Source organism: Mus caroli, unplaced genomic scaffold (assembly GCF_978045245.1).
Source record: "Mus caroli unplaced genomic scaffold, Mus_caroli_1 scaffold_5, whole genome shotgun sequence".
Lineage (NCBI taxonomy): Eukaryota > Metazoa > Chordata > Mammalia > Rodentia > Muridae > Mus > Mus caroli.
This window is the reverse complement of record NW_028227260.1, coordinates 44,615,645-44,631,711: the sequence shown is the minus strand read 5'-3', so window position 1 is coordinate 44,631,711 and position 16,067 is coordinate 44,615,645. Positions and strand designations below refer to the sequence as shown.

The 16,067-nt window shown below is 35.0% G+C and overlaps 2 pseudogenes; one reads left to right on the top strand and one right to left on the bottom strand.

Annotated features, from left to right (window-relative positions):
- Positions 1–871: 871 nt before the first annotated feature.
- On the top strand, positions 872–994 carry LOC115030204 (small nucleolar RNA SNORA17; annotated as a pseudogene).
- A 3,714-nt stretch (positions 995–4,708) lies between these two features.
- Positions 4,709–6,812, bottom strand: LOC110287193 (vigilin pseudogene; annotated as a pseudogene).
- Between the last annotated feature and the right edge of the window lie 9,255 nt (positions 6,813–16,067).

Sequence of the window (16,067 nt, the reverse complement as noted above, 5' to 3'; positions counted from 1 at the left end):
AGGGAGTGGAATGAGATGGTTTGTATATCCTTGGTCCAGGGAGTGGCATCATCTGAAAGTGTGGACTTGTTGGAATAGGTGTGACCTGGTTGGAATGGGTGTGTCTCTCTGGGTATGGGTATAAGATCCTCACCCTAGTTGCCTGTAAGTCAGTCTTCCACTAGCAGCCTTTGGATGAAGACATAGAGCTCTCAGCTCCTCCTTTGCCATGCCTGCCTGGATACTGCCATGCTCCCACCTTGATGATAATGGACTGAACCTCTGAACCTGTAAATGAGCCCCAATTAAATGTTGTTTTTTATAAGACTTGCCTTGGTCATGGTGTCTCTTCACAGCAGTAAAGCCCTAACTAATACACTGTCTAAGCATTTTATGATACAACTAAAACTATGTGTCTATAATTCTTAATGGTTTAAGGGAAGTAATACAAAACCAATATTATTCTAAAGTGATATGCACTGGGCCAGGCTACTACCAATGTATGTTGATGATAAAGAAAACATGTTAAGTCCCATGAAAATTAAAAATTCATATCACCAGCCAGTCATGGTGACACATGCTTGTCATTCCAGCACTTCTAAAGTCAAAGGAAAAAAAAACAGGAGTTTGAAGCAGATGTTTAAAAAATGATTGTACAATTAAAAAGAAATGACCTTGGCCCTGGTGTTCCCCTGTACTGAGGCATGTGGGGGGGGTATAGGGGACTTCTGAGATAGTATTTGAAATGTAAATGAAGAAAATACCTTATAAAATTTTAAAATATATATATATATATATAAATGTAAAAAAAAAAAAAAGAATGGTCTTACCTTACAAAACCATTTCTCCCCAAATTGTTCTCCATACCTAATTTTGTAAAAATAGCATCTTGCATGTTCCTAGAGGTGTTATGGCTGCTGTGTCACATACCCATCAATAGGCAGAGAGGAAAGAGGCTGTTGTCTATGTATGTATTCTGACCTAATGATTTCTAAATGATTAGTAGCCTAACATTTCCTTTAAAACATTAGCCTGAGACAACAACCATTATAGTGCTAGGATGCTTCTCAGGGAGCTAGCCTGAGACCACCATCAGTGCACTGCCAAGCAGACAAGGATGTGTTCTCAGGTGGGGAGTAAGCTGGAGACAAGAAGAACTCAGCCTGGAAACCTGGATCCTGGAGAGGAATGAGCCCAAGTCAGAAAACCCTTGCAAGGGGCCACTTAGGTGGCCTAGGTAAGGAGTGAGCCAGAAATGAACACGGAACTGGTGCCATGAGGTCCAGAGGAGGAGCTATATTGAGATGATATTGAGTCTGATGCTATGCAGGCCTGGTTGAACAGACTGACCGAGATGACCCCTGCTTGGGGACTATAATGTACAATCAGGGCATAACACTCCTGAGATTACACTAGACACTCAGAGACCTTGGGAACCCTAAGAGAAAGCAGTAAGTGGTGCAGAAATGACACAGAGAGAATCAATAGGATGTGAATTCAATGAAGAGAGGACGAACTGGAGACTAGACAGTAGTGAGGAAATGCCTGATGAGATTAGCTGATGATAGAACCTGGAAACATGATAGCACCTAGGATATGGGACCTGGCATGTGCTGCCACGAGGGCCAAGTCTTAATCTATGGCCCTGCAGCCTCAAGGGTCTGTCACCTTCAAAACTCAGCAGGCATCCATGGTTTGCATTGCTGCCCAAGGATATGTTGATGTCTGAATGCTATGCTTAATTGATCCACACCTCACCTTAGCATCATGGGAAAGCTGGCACTGGAGGCATGAGATCAGGAGAGGTGATCCAATTCCTAGTCAGCTGTAGTGCTCAGAAGATGTAGAGCTGCACATTGAAGGAGTTGGGGGTGAGCTGAGCACCCACCCATAGAATACAAGTGTGAGAGAGCTGGCCCTACCTCTCATCTCTCATGATGTAGTACTGGGAATGGCATGAAACCTTTCTTCCCCCTCACCCCTCATCACCTGGGGCAGGTAAAAATTGTTTCCCTGGGTTCACGAAAGCATTAGAGCTGGTGCTGTTCCTCACCTGCCGCAGCACTTGGGAGAGCAGGCCCTGTACCTCACCTGGGCAGCACAGAAGAACTGATCTGGATATGGGGGTTTCAGGTAAGCTGGTTCAAAGGGCATGTGTCTGAAAGAGATGGTTCTTGTCTGCTGTATAGTGGGAAAAAGACTACTCATCTATTTACCCTCACCACCAGCTGTAGTTGGGAGAGCTGGCCCTAACAGGGTCATGAAAGCAAAAGAGCTGTCCCTGCTTCTCACCCACTGTAGCAGTAAGATCAGGCTCTGCACCTCACCTGGGCAGCATAGTAGAGTTGGCCCTAGATGGGGTGGCTACAGGAAAGGAGGCGCAGAGGACATGAGCATGGGAAAGCTGGCCCTATCTCTTTTATGCTGGCTGATGGCACAGATGGAGAGATTCCCTCTTACCTTGCCTTTTCTCTCACCATCTGTGGGTGGACAAGCTGGCACTAATGGGTTCATGAGAGTTGGAGAACTGCCCATGTCCCTCACCAGCTGCAACACTCAGAAGAGCAAGACATCTCTTATATTCTATGTGGTGCTAGGCATTCACTAACAATGATTTGGAAAGGTCATATATAGGTTTATAGAAGAATAAAATACCCTAAAGTCTATCAACATCTCTGTTACGCAACAACCTCTCTATCTTTTCCTCATAGCTGATGATCTTGGATTAACCATTTGTGGGGGAATGAATGAAAAAAGCTCAGTGGGACAGAGGGTATGTAGCTTTAATTCAAATACAAGATAAGACACAGCTGAGTCAGTTTTGGGACTTTCAAGTAGTGTTGTTCTGGAGTTTGGTATGCATGTATTCATTATACTGACTGATCAGTGGATTAAATCTCTTGAGATAATATATGGTTAATTAGCACAATGAAATGGGTAAATTAATGGAGAATGTGGATTTGAATCTGACCTCAGCTGTGGTTTGTAGCAGCAATTCTTTGGTAGTGATGAAACTAAAAACTAAAATGAAAAAAAAAGAAAGAAAGAGAGGGAGGGAGGGAGGGAGGGAGGGAGGAAGGAAGGAAGGAATGAAGAAGGGAAAGAAAGAAAGAAAGAAAGAAAGAAAGAAAGAAAGAAAGAAAGAAAGAAAGAAAGAAAGAAGAAAGAAAGAAAGGAAGGAAGGAAGGAAGGAAGGAAGGAAGGAAGGAAGAAAGAAAGAAAGAAAGAAAGAAAGAAAGAAAGAAAGAAAGAAAGAAAGAAAGAAAGAAAGAAAGAAAGAAAGAAAACAACCAAATGAAATTGACACAAATTAATATAAAGTTTACAAGGCCTAAGAGTGCCTTGGAAGCAAGATGAAAACATTCTGTTATTAGCTTCAAAATTTATTATCAAGAAAGATTTCTATCTGGGAAGTGGTGGCACATGCCTTTAATATTAGCACTTGGGAGGCCATGGCAAGTAGATTTGTGAGTTTGACACCAGCCTAGTCTACAGAGTGAGTTCCAGTACAGCTAGGTCTACACAGAGAAACCCGTCTCGAAAAAAACAAAACAAAACAAAACAAAAGAGAAAGATCTCTAAAGGGTATGTCTAAAGTATTAAAAATGAATTCATATAATTCTTAACCCCATCAATATAACACCATTATGTGAAAACTCAATTAATGCAATATTATAGTCTTTAGCATTTGTGGTTCTCTGGAATACCACCAGTATATCATTTTGGATGTGCAAGTAGTACAAGAGCACATCAACACATAGTGTACTGACCACAATTTGTTTTTCTTTTTATGCTGTAAGTCATTACATGTGTGAAGAAGACAGTTTTCCCATTATGAAAGAGAACAAAGAAGAAATGGAAGAAGCATAAAGAGAAAATTGTGTATTTGTAAAGCAAAGGGGGCTATTCCTTTGTAAAGATATGGAGGTAGCTTCTTTTTGACAGTTACTAAACTTCATAACAAAAATGATAAATGGCATACTATTTGTCATTAAAGTTAGGAAGCCTGTGTTATATATGGACATTCTTAAGGGAGTATGTATAAAAATGTCAGGGTCTACTCTGGGGTAGAACTTGTAGCTAACTTGTTACATTTTTGCAAGCACTACAGATCAAGCCCCTCATTTTCTTTCTTTTTTTTTATTAGATATTTTCTTTGTTGACATTTCAAATTTTATCCCCTTTCCTCATTTCCGCTCTGAAACCCCCCTATCCCCTCTCCCTCTCCCTGCTCAATAACGCACCCACTCCCACTTCCTTGTCCTGGAATTCCCCTACACTGGGGCCCTTCACAAGACCAAGGGCCTCTCCTCTCATTGATGTCCCACAATGTCATCCTCTGATACATATGAGTATGGAGCCATGGGTGTCTCCATATATATTCTTTGGTTGGTGGTTTAGTCCCTGGGAGCTCTGGGGGTACTGGTTGGTTCATATTATTGTTCTTCTTATGCCGCTGCAAACCCCTTCAGCTCCTTGAGCCCTTTCTCTACCTCCTCCATTGGAAACCCTGTGCTCAGTCTAATGGATGGCTGTGTGCATTTACCTCTGTATTTGTCATGTACCAAGCCCCTAATTTTCACTACAAGATTATATACTGTGTAAACAGTGATATACTAATAGGAAAGATGTTAGAAACATGCCAGGCATTCAATATCTACTTCAGTTTTATAATAAAATTTGACAGCATTCTCAAGTAATCAGGTTTGGACAATTTCCCTTTATTTGTTTTACCCTGCTTATTATGGTCTCCAAGGGTGAAGCTTAGGAGATGTTTCATGTTTCAATTTGGGAAAATCTTCAGAATTGTCCACACGTGGAGGATATGTGGTGGATTTTGCATTACGAAGAGTATTTCTTTTACAAAAGCTCTTAGATGTTCTTGCAGCTGTATTATAAAGACCACCACTTTTGTGATGGTCCAATGGAGGATCAGATTTTCCAACAGACAGGAAATGTTTCTCAAGACTTAAGATATACTCAATTGCTTTTTGGACATTAAAAGATGATCCACTTACAATGATGCTAGAATTACTACAGGTTCCTTTTGAAGGTACACGGATGTCTACTTGGAATTGTTCCATGATTTTCTGGACGGATTTCCCACCAAATCCAATGATGTTGGCACAAACATGGTGGTTCAGTGGGATTTCCTTGGAAACTGTTTTTTCAATCTTAAGCAGCAAGTTCATTATTGCATCATAGGCACCGAGGATGTTGCTTTTAGAGCCAGAAATGGTAATTTGGTCTTGTATCGAATTGTTTCCTTTCTTTGAAAAATGGACGGTGACATCATATTCTGTGCAAATCTGGGAAATAAGTATGCCTTTATTACCAAAGATCTTGGAATGATATTTGGGATCTAATCTGAATGTTTTCCTGAAATTTCGTAACGGCTGATCATCTAGTTCCATTTGTAAGGCTTTTACTTGATTTTGCAATTTTGTTTTGGCTTGTTCCACATTTGCTTCAAGGCCCATAATTGATATGATGTGAAAATTTCCCCCAGGTTGTGATACTTGAATATGAACTTCAAAGTCCTTTATTAGCTTGCGCAATCCACTTCCTTTGTGGCCAATGATGTAAGGATGTAGGTGAAAAGGTACTTGGACTTCAGCAGTGACAGGAACAAGAGTCTCCAGAGCTTGTGCAGCCTCCTTGCAATTTTCTGCTTTACCCGAAATAGACATGGTGTCACTTTTCTTAGGAGAAGTAGAAGCAGGTTTTTTAATATTCTTCCCCCCCTTTTCTTTCCCCATTTCCTGAACCTCTGGATGTGTCTTCCTATTTGCCTTTTCTGTATCTGGAAATTTTATTTGAACTTTACATTCTCTTGCAATCTGTTGAATTCGAGAGCATATAGGTCCCATGATAAAAGGATGGAATTTGGGGGGAACAACACACTGTGTTGTGACTTGTGATCCCAAGGGATCAAATATCCCCTGAATATGTTTCTTTGCTGCTTCAACACAAGCTTTTGCTCCTTTTATTGTGACTTTTGTACTCTGTTTTCCTACATAAGAAAATGTAATAAACACACCGCCATATTCTTTAATTATTTCTCGTAAAAGCTGTCCCCTTTGCATGACAAAGTAATTGTGGAACTTAGGACTTATTAATATGCTATCCTCCACCACATCCTCCAAATCTTTCAGTAAAACCTCTACCTGTTTTTGCACATTTTTAACAGCCTCTTCTGTTCCTATGATAGTTACTGATTCTTGATCCTTTTTCTTAAAGGTAGGAAAAATGATTCGTGCCCCAGTCTTCTCACAGATTTCCTGAAGATTGCCACCATTTTTACTCATAAGAAATTGGTGATATTTTGACTTGACAGGAATAGCCACAGAATAATTTTTGGCTTGCTCCTCTTCTGCAAGTTGCAGAAGCTTTTTCTTGGTTTTTTCAACTATTTCCATGGAGCCGCTAATAATGACTTTTTGTGGTCCCTGGTTGTTACTTGGAAAATGAATCTGAACTTTGCCACATTCTTCTACGATTGAACCAATCAAAGACTTTTTAGAATCAGTCAGGGATCTGTGTAGACTAGGGGGGATAGGAATTTCCACTTCAGAATCTTTGGCTGCATTTTTAGGTATTGAGAGAATCCAGTTATGACATATCTCACGGTTTTCTGGTTTTCTGATACTGATATTATTTTCTGAGTTGCAAGTTGATGATGGAAAATTAACCCTTCTTGAATTCAGGTTGGTAAGATGGTTTTCCCTTTGCAAAGATCTATTTGGATATACAATGTATTGTCTTTTGGAAGTCATTTTTGATTTTCAAGTATATGCAATTCAGAAGTGTTACAGATCATTCGGCAGCAGCCCCAACACTAAAAATCCACTTGTAGTTGTTTTTAAGCACATTACTGTATAGGAAGAAAATATACTTTAAAATATAATTTGATTCAAAAGTAATTCACAGGATGAAGACAATAAAGTGATTATTAGAATCATTCATTTTTCTGAGAAAACATTAGTTTCATCCTTTTACCTACCTTTATGTGAGTGTAATACAAGTTCAGATCATAAAGATTATGTGGAAACAACTACTGTAATTTCCAGAGAAAGTGAATGTTTTATGTTTCCTTATGACATTCATAACAATATTCATTGTTTTTGAACAGAGTCATTGTTCTTTCATTCTGTACCAGCTATTGTATCCAAGCTATAACTGCAAAATATTGTTTTTGAGACTCTAAAGATTCTGCATTTACCCAATGCTTGCTACCTTCAAAATCTTCAAAAGCATATCTCTTAGAGTTTTACAGAGAGAATATATTAAAATATTCATATATATGAAAAGATTACAATGAAATATATAATAAATATCTAATACATGTTTAGAAATTAGAGAAAAATTACACATTCAAATTTTGCAACTCTTGCCTGATATAGAAATTACATAAAAGTATTATTATATGGGCTGCCCAATGGATAAACCTCAGTTTCTTGTTTCAGTATTCTTTTGAGATCTACACATGTTAAGATATAATACTATATATTTTTTTAATTCTCAAAAACACCTAATTTATCATCATAGCAAACTCAAATATTTTTCTGACTCAATATCCTTCTCATAACTTGGAAGGATAAAAGGATCACTATAATGACCACTACTCACTCTTTAAATGTAAAATGCTATCTTCTAGTTTCAATATTTACATGTCCATAATTCATCTAAGTATCATCAAATGAATACCTTTGAGTACTTTGTAAACTTATTACATCCTTTGAACTCTTAATATTCAGATTTTACTGTTGGAACTGTATTAGAATTCTATAAGTGCCAAATAGTTTTCCTAAAGCTTGCCAAGTAATTAAGTCATATTTTAATTTTAATCCTTGTCATGCAACACATGCAAAATAAAAGAATTCCTGTTAATTTGACTCTAATATTTCTATGTTTTATAACATATTAAATGTAATTCCTAAATATATTTGTCCTTACATTTATTAACTTAAATATAAGTAGCAAAATGGTAACATAGCATAATATTTATTACTTAAAAAGTCCTGCTACACAAACTATATCATGTATTGATATCACATGTGGATATAGGGATACAGATAGATAATTTCCTATATGGCCACTGTTTCAACATCATTTCCTCCCCTTCTCCTTATTCCAGTTCATCTTATGCCTCCCACTCCCTCTCAAATTCATGACCTCTAATTTAATGTTGTTTATTATTGTTACACTGTTACACACATAAATACATATATACATCTGCACCTATTTACGTTTATGACAGAGAGATAGAGGGAGAGAGAGAGAGAGAGAGAGAGAGAGAGAGAGAGAGAGAGAGATAACACAGTTCTTTCAGTATTGCTGCTAGTGTGGTTATGTGTTGAGGGTTACACTGCTGCATATATTTGAAAATCAATATTCTTGAATGTTCTCTTATATTTCAAAGTATAGTCAACTCTTAACTATAATATCGTGTCTTAACAGAGCTAGTCACGGGATGAGGAGACTGAATAAAGTTCCTACTATATCATTTTTTCTGTTCTTTATCATTTCTGTTTTTATTTTCAAGTGAAAATTCAACTCTCTATCAGTGATTCCTACTCTCAATTTCTCCTACCAGACATCTTTATGTTAAGCACATGGTCTGTCCTTTGTATTTGGATAGCCTAGTTAAACTTCTGTTGTGTTCTAACTACTAAACAATCCTATGATTATTATTTTTTTTTTTGCAGGCATGGGGGAGGTGGTTAGTCTTAATACGATAGTAAAAAATCAAATGAATAACTTATAAAATAATGTATTGAATATAAAATGGCACTGAAAAATCTGGAATTTATATAGTCAAAAGAAATGCTAAATGTGTGCATATTGTGTTAAGGAAAAAACTCAGATTCTTTCATTTTGGTAAAAAATATAAATAAATACACATTACCTTATTTGTGATATAAGCAAGTAATAACTGTTTTGCTAGTACAATTCTTAGTCTCAACTACTGTACTGGCTAGTTTTGTGTCAACTTGATACAACTGGAGTTATTACAGAGAAAGGAGCTTCAGTTGAGGAAATGCCTCCATGAGATACAACTGTAAGTCATTTTCTCAATTAGTGATCAAGGGGGAAAGGCCCCTTGTGGGTGGGACCATCTCTGGGATGGTAGTCTTGGTTCTATAAGAGAGCAGGCTGAGCAAGCCAGGGGAAACAAGCCAGTAAAGAACATCCCTCCATGGCCTCTGCATCAGCTCCTGCTTTCTGACCTGCTTGAGTTCCAGTCCTGACTTCCTTTGGTGATGAACAGCAGTATGGAAGTGTAAGCCGAATAAACCCTTTCCTCCCCAATTTGCTTCTTGGTCATGATGTTTGTGCAGGAATAGAAACCCTGACTAAGACAACTACTATGGACCTGTGATGGTAGTACTTGAAACTAGTTTGGAAATTGTACTTGTCAGTGAACCAGTCTTTGTTAGGAATGGACTAGATTTAGCAAGGAAAAGAATCAGGTGACACAAATGCCAAATGGCAGAATCAGGTTTTAAAACACTTGATAAGTATATAACATATCTGCATATCTTTTACCTTAGGGTTTAAAAAATTTTTAATATAGGTGATAAAATGCAAATCCTTGTGAACACTAGCAAGCAATATCCCTAAATCTTGGTGCTAAATGTCACTAAGCCATAACCCTTAAACCTTATTGCTAAAATTATAAGAAGAGAAACTCATAACTAACTGAATCAAAATACATTTGTCGTCTAGATTCTTGTATCTTATAGTGTTACTATTAAGTAAATCTTCAGAATGCTACATTCATCTTTTCATAGTAACACAGACTATGTGTGAAACAAAATTAAATTAACATGTCAGTAGAAAGAGATATCAGGAATCAAACTATTGAGGTAAGGATTTATGATTTTGTAACATGAAATATTTGCATATATTTAAAATTAAATTGAAATATTAAGCAGGGTTAGATATTGCAAATATTTGTTATATATTTTTACACATATATAGTAAAACTATACATGTCAAAGGTAAGATTAAATCTATATATTTGGAATAAGACAAGTATTTGATTTCTTTCAATATATTAGTTTGTAAAAATATTGTTGGATTTTTCTGAAGAAATTTTAAAGAATCAAATACAAACTGATAAATGGATCATTTTTTATATTTTGTAATATAGCACTATATACATGCATACAAATACAGAAAACATATGTGTGAATGTGTGTGTATATTTGTGTAAGACAGTAATAATCAAACTATTAAGTAAAAATATTTATAATTTCATAGCAGAATATCATCTCTACTTATTTAAAAAAATCACATTTAAGTACTAAATGATGGTATACATTGTTAATATTTCATGTTTGTGTTCATACATAGGAATAAATAAATATATGTATATGAATATAAATATATATGATATCAAGACTTACCTAGTTATAGATGATATTCCTTACTAATTTTCTAACCTGTATCAGGTTTCCTTTATGAACGGTTTTTGAGACTCTGTATGTAAGGAGAGAATCTTAGGTAAACTTCATATCACTCAGACTTACACAACTAACAGCTATTATTATATTTGAAAACTTTTTTCTTTTATTGAAAATAGATCATTCTCATATAGTATGTCATGATTCGTTTCCCTTTCCTCTATTACTCCCAATTCTTTCCCAGCTTCTCTCACGTAAGATCATTTTATCATGGAGTTTGTCTGTTTATTGTGATTATTGTTGTTTCATATGAAAATAATATTTGTATTAGTGTCTCCAATATGTGTGTATATGGGTCATGTGACTGCAGTCCCCACGGTGGTCATAAGAGGATTTGAGGACCTGGATCTGGAGTCATGGATTTTTTTTTTTCTTTTTTTGCCATCATGTGGATGCTGGAAATTGAACCCAAGTCTTTTACAAAAGCAACAAAAGTTGCTTCTACAAAAGTGTTCTTAAACACAAAAGCTTCTCTCTAGCCCCTAAGAATTGTACTAGACAAAAGATTCTCCAGACAGCAGTAGAAATGAGCTTCTTTTCTTTATCCCTCATATAAACTTACAATCTTATTTTTCCACAGTAGTTCTATGTAGAATATTTTACATGCTAACTTTATAAAAATATTTATCCAGATTATGATTTAGAACTTTCATTTGTTAAGTTACAATAAGTAATATTGGTTAACACATGTAGGACTTTTGGATCTATAAAGTCATAATTTGTAAAATATGCCATTTTGCTCATAAAATTACTTGAAACCTCTTTAATGATGATCAATTTCCCCATCAGCTCTTATTTACTGTGTTTGATCCCAAATACCACTAAAAAAAACTATATTGCAGGTTATCCAAACTAATATTGAAGTACTATTTTATGAAAAACAAACTAATAACAACCGTTACATATTTTTCATTCACCCAAGGAGGGTAAAATAACTTTAAACATGTTTTTATCCTAATATTTCCCTCTAATAGGAAATATTTTGCCTTTACAAAATGGCAGAAGACTCCAAATGCATTATGGTGCAGTATGGTTCTGCAAAGGGCTATCCAGTTTAGGAAGATAATTCTAATTGATATTTTAATTGCCATTTTTGATCTACATAACAGAAAATAATTTTGATTATACTGGACAGTGCTCACACTGAGATAAGTTTTGAGAACAATAACAAGGGCAAATGTTACTTCACATGATTTTTTAACTTAACATTTCTTATACTTAAGTTTGTAATGTTTTTTTTTTCACAATACATTTATAAAATAAAAATACCCTCACCTTTTAAGTTTCTAAAATAATTGGAGATGATTGCTTCATGGAACTGCTGATTTGTCTCAGTATGAAGTGAAAACTGAAAACAAAATGGTAGCCATCCATTATCTAAAACTTAGAGAATTTCAGCATTTAAAATATTATCCTCTCTGGTCTTCTGGACATCAATGCGAGGAAAAGACCTTGGTCAAGGGAAGGCTCAATTCCCTAGTGTACATGAATGCCAGGGTGGGGAGGCAGGAGTGAATAGGTGTGTGGGAGAACACCCTCATAGAAGCAGGGGGAGGGAGGATGAGATAGTGCATTTTGGGGGGTGAAAATGGGAAATGTAAATAAAGAAATGTAAATTTACTTTTGAAATGTAAATAAAGAAAATATTAAATTAAAAATATTATCCTCTCATTAATCACATGCCATAAACTTAAACTGAAATTGATATAAAATGCAGCACAGCATATATATGTATATATATATATATATATATATATATATATATATATATATATATACATACACAAAATCACAGACTTATCAGGACAATTTTTAGTATTGAGGAAATCAGTTCTCCCCATTAAGAAAGACTAACCAAACTGAACTCATGCTCTGAATACTAAGATTGAAAGAAGCTCAGAATTTGTAATTTTGCAACAAATATAAATTTCTTCATATGAGCATTCTTCTGCGTTCAGATTTGTATATATGTGTATGAATTTTTCTCTAGTAAATGGTGAAATGAGTTATCAAACAGTTTCAAATTATCTCTAAAACACTGTATACACTAGTTCAAAGTTACTTAAATCACTATGGTAATTTTAATTAATAAAGCAATATTTATTTTATATATCAAATATTTACATGATGTTTTTACATATGTCATTATATGTTAGCACATTGGATGCTGTATACCAATTCAAAATCATAAATTGAAAAATGTGTACACAGAAAATAAGTAAAAAGTATTTTGTAATAAAATATATGCAGAATATAGAAATGAAGAAATAAGCTTCTAGGTTTGTTAACAGAAATTAAAAGATATATAAAAATGCATTCTACAGCCAAACTGTAAAAAAAATGATGAAATAAAACTACAAAATGAAGATTAAAATGAAGCATTGCCATCTGTTATGATAGAATAAGGAAAATGTAAGGAAACAGTATTTGTAAAATCTTTCATAATAGTCAAGGATTAAGTATAGAGCAAGAAAGCCACATGAGTTCATGACAATTCCTTCTGATGAAATATTTTATGGGTATAAGCTAAATCTAAAGCCTTGAGTCTTAACAAGATTGGCAGGACAACTGAAGATTGAGAGGAATCTGACTGTAGAGAATAGTAATATACAATTATATAGTACTAAGGTTGACCTAGATTAATACTGGATGTGAACACAGACTATGAAATTCTGAGAAAAAAACCCAATAGGCATGTCATTCAAGAAAGCCTGTTTACATGAAGAAACCTGGTAAAAACTATGAGTATGAAAGATTATGACTTAACAATGAAAAAGAACACCAAAATGGCTACCAAGTTCCCATACTTCCCCAGAGAGTTTCATTTAAGGTACTAAATCTTAACACAAACAGTAAACAAAAAAATTCTCTTAACTGTTTGCTCAATATATTGTTAGGAAAGAGATAAGTAAAGATTAATGTAGAAATACTAATGAGAGTCAGATGTAGGCATGCAACACTACTGAGAAACAGATCAACCAATTACAATGAAATACAATCAAAACTTTATTAAAAAAAACATGAATTAAACAGTTGTCTGAAATCTGTATATTTTACTGCAGCTCTTAAAAGTAAAAGAAAAGGAACTTTTCACCCCCGCCCTCCCAAAAAATGTTAGCAAGTATCTTACCTGTAATGGATGAACTACCAGACTGGATTAAGCTTGGCTTTACTGAGTGTACATGAAAGTTTCCATGACAAGTGAATTTTGAGGGAGGATGACCTCACAAAGAGGAGGCCAAACCACATGGCAGAAAGCTACCAGTGCCTGAAAGGGACAAATCAGTGTTATAAAGCTTTAAATAAGCACATTATAGAAATAAGAACAAATGTATTTACATATTAGTACATGTACAGAAAACCTCCTCTGGAAAGAATCCAAACTAAGAGAGTAAATACAAAATGTCAAGTATATGTGAGTAAAGTCTGAAATGTAAATATTATATTTACCTTCAATAAAGAATTTTAAAATCTGAAAACATCTCAGAATACATACCACTGCATATGGGAATAAGAAAAAAGGAAATATGAGAATATATAACCATAAACATGATACTTATTTTTAGAGTAGGTAATAGAGTTCCATAAGGACTAAATAGTCTTTTAGGATCTCATAACAAATATGATAATATAAATTTAAAAGAGTTAGCTACTATTACATCAATTGGCATTACATTGCATGATTAGGAAATGAAAAAAATATTATCTAATAAATTGCGCATAGGTGGAAAGTTCTTATTAATAAAATAGGAAAGAAAAATTTGCATTGGTTATAATCCTAATTTCTCCAACTAATCACATGAACCTTGCTAAAATTTATAATTATCTTTCTCTACAATCAACTCTATGTTTCCTCAAACTTCAGCAAGTTCTTCATTGGGCCTGATTCTTTGCATGGAAGGAAAAAGCAACTTCATCACTGAAGAGTGAATCTTTGTCATCCTGATTGGAATGGGTTGTTACATTTTCTCATTCACCTTAAACACAGGACAAAGAAACACGTTTGTATGTTCTAAAAGTTCTGCTAAACTCCAGAAATCATTCTACCTCCATTTTGATGAAGCAGTGAAGTTTCTCCTTGATACTATGGATCAATCATACCTCTTAACAATGTTATTCCTAGATCATGAATTCAAGGCCCATACCTAAACATGATAAAAGCAATCTACAGAAAACCAGTAGCCAACATCAAAGTAAATGGTGAGAAGCTGGAAGCAATCCCACTAAAATAAGGAACTAGACAAGGCTGCCCATTCTCTCCCTACCTATTCAACATTGTACTTGAAGTCCTAGCCAGAGCAATTTGACAACAAAAGGAGATCAAGGGGATACAATTTGGAAAGGAAGAAGTCAAATATCACTTTTTGCAGATGATATGATAGTATATATAAATGACCCTAAAAATTCCACCAGAGAACTCCTACACCTGATAAACAGCTTCGGTGAAGTGGCTGCCCACATCTAAGAGATACATTCAGAACTACCAGGAATCAAAGACCTAGTCTTCTCCTACTCAGTCAACCAATTATAGGGCATACTACACTGTAAGTACATGCTTGAGTAGAGTAAGTATGTTAGGTATTATAACAGTAGTAGAAAATATAAGGGTTTGAGCAACACCATTATGTAACTAGTCTCTGCCCTCAAAACTAAATCAGGCCTGAAAATGTACATAGATACCTCTAGAAATTCATGAACATTTACTACTCTGCACGTATACATTTATGTCTTGACAGGTCGGATAACACCTAGCTCATAATAGACAACATGAGTCAAAGGTAACTTCATAGTTCATTGACCATTGTTTACTTTCCTCCTAGGTTCAATGGCAAGCAAATAGTCATTTCTTAAATGAGGAATAGTTGTCTACTAATAATAGCAGAGCCTCATTCCAAAACTTAAACTGTATCTAAAGTTATGCACCTAAAAATTCTCCACAGATGTTCCAAATAACTTCTTGATCTTCTGACACATAAGTACCACAGAATCTGTTGTATCATATGGCCAAAGTAGTAAAGCAACTTTAATAGCACCCTGGGCATGGTGATGAGCCTATTCTTTTGGGAACAACTCAAAGCTAGTATTTTTCCAAATAATTCTGTCTATCATCCAGACTAACACTAAAGTAAGGTATATTTTGTCTCCAGAATAAAATAAGCAGCACAAGCATTGGTCCTCATTGATAGCAAAAGAACCAAGATGCAATAGAATGAGAAATCTCTGTGTGTACCCCACATATAGGCTTTTTAGGAAGTTCATTGTGTTAGAAGGAACTTGACTCTTAGATATTGTGTTTCCCATCCTCTTATATCTGTGTATATTTTACAAACAATTCCAAAATGAATGGAATCTCCTTTTCATTTGATTCTCATTTTCCTGTGATAGGAGTTAAAGAAAAAAAAAAATGCAGCTGCCATTGAATACATGCATACCAGGAACTAGAAGATTTGGTAATCTGTTTATGTCAGGATTTTATATATAACACAACAGCTTGATTAAGATTTTGATAGTTAATTATCATTTTCTAACATTGATCTATCTTCAACATAAGACATCAGGATAATTAAATGGACATATTCCAAGGCTTGCTTCCCATAGCCAGCTCATTCTGCTTTCTTA